The sequence below is a fragment of the Sinocyclocheilus rhinocerous genome, unplaced genomic scaffold, assembly GCF_001515625.1.
Source record: "Sinocyclocheilus rhinocerous isolate Xijiao unplaced genomic scaffold, SAMN03320098_v1.1 scaffold612, whole genome shotgun sequence".
Lineage (NCBI taxonomy): Eukaryota > Metazoa > Chordata > Actinopteri > Cypriniformes > Cyprinidae > Sinocyclocheilus > Sinocyclocheilus rhinocerous.
This window is the reverse complement of record NW_015625585.1, coordinates 291,347-292,788: the sequence shown is the minus strand read 5'-3', so window position 1 is coordinate 292,788 and position 1,442 is coordinate 291,347. Positions and strand designations below refer to the sequence as shown.

The following is a 1,442-nucleotide window of genomic DNA, read 5'->3' as shown; positions in this document are numbered from 1 at the left end:
AAAAAAAAGCACATTTTGACCAATTCACTTCCAGGACTTGACTAAAATTTCCCTAATTGTCATACATTTCCAGGCCTGAAAATAACATTTAGAAAATTCCCTTATATTTCCATGTTTTCCATGACCCTGAGAACACTGTGATAATGCTACAATTGTCTTTGAACAAAAAGTAATGTGTTCTTCCCCTCCTTTGAGTCAGAGGCATCATATGAGCAGGACATGAGCATGAGATTCACCCGCTACAGTGGAGTGCGTGTGTGTGTGTTTATCTAGTGTTGACGTCTTGTCATGTTGAGGGGTGGGAGTGTGTGTTATGTTGAGGAGGATTGAGAGAGCAAAAAGTTGTCAGTGCAAAAGGTTAGTGTGCGAACGTCTATCCATACTGTACTTTCATCGTAGGCCGTGTGCCAGTTACTAGCTAGTGTGCATCCGGGAAGCTACAACTGGATTCCTGCCTGTCTAAATCACCGACTCAAGGCAGCTGAGGTTATTCTCTTGTCTACTCTGGCCTATTATACTACATCTGCTTTTATATTTGGTGTTGGCCATAACTGACCACTACATCTGTTATTTACAGCACTGATAAATAACACTTTTCTCTCACTGGATATCTTGATGATACATATACAGTATATATATATATATATATCTCACACACAGGACAAATCACGTCAAGATACACACCATCAACACCTCACAGGACAGCACTGGTTTCCATCCATAGTACATAAACTAAACAAAAGGAAGAGAGTATAGTTTGTTCTCACAAGATTTGACAAAGATGTGTTGTTGTACAGCAGTTATGTGATATGATATGAACCTGTTGCAGTTTTTACACAAAAGAAACAGTTTGAGGCCAGGCAGAAGTGTTTTTCATACACAGTGTCACAACCTGACAACACAACACAACATTCAGAGTTCAGATCAGCTCGGAATGACATCCACAGCTGATGAGTTAATAATGACTTGCACCATAATGCGGAGCAATTTAGAAACATCACGTGGGGACAATTTGCCGTTGCTCAGGCGGTCTTGTTTTTCTTCTTTTTTTATATTGTTGATTGATTGCAGTCTTTAAGTCTGGCATTAATTTACAATATAGGATTTCAACATTGCATGAATTGTGGCGATCTTCCAACCCTAAAAACACATCCCAGAAGGCACTTACATTAACCTATCAAAACATACTTTTTTTTATTCATAATATTGAGAACATGTGGATAGATGGTATCTTTCATCTCCAAATATTAGTGGGTATCCAGGCAAAGCCCAGGTTATATTTTATTGTTTAAAGTAAATGGGGCCTTTTTTGACAATATGGCTTTATTTTCTTGACAATTAAACAGATGCTTCCCTAAACTGCCATTACTGTAATGTATTTTTAAAAGTAATTTTTAAAGTAATATATATATATATATATATATATATATATATATTAAATG

The 1,442-nt window shown here is 36.8% G+C and overlaps 1 protein-coding gene across 1 annotated transcript in view; it reads right to left on the bottom strand.

Annotated features, from left to right (window-relative positions):
- Positions 1-1,442, bottom strand: part of LOC107753776 (nectin-2-like) — a 151,729-nt gene that overhangs the window by 54,370 nt on the left and 95,917 nt on the right. The gene's annotated exons all lie outside the window — the stretch shown is intronic.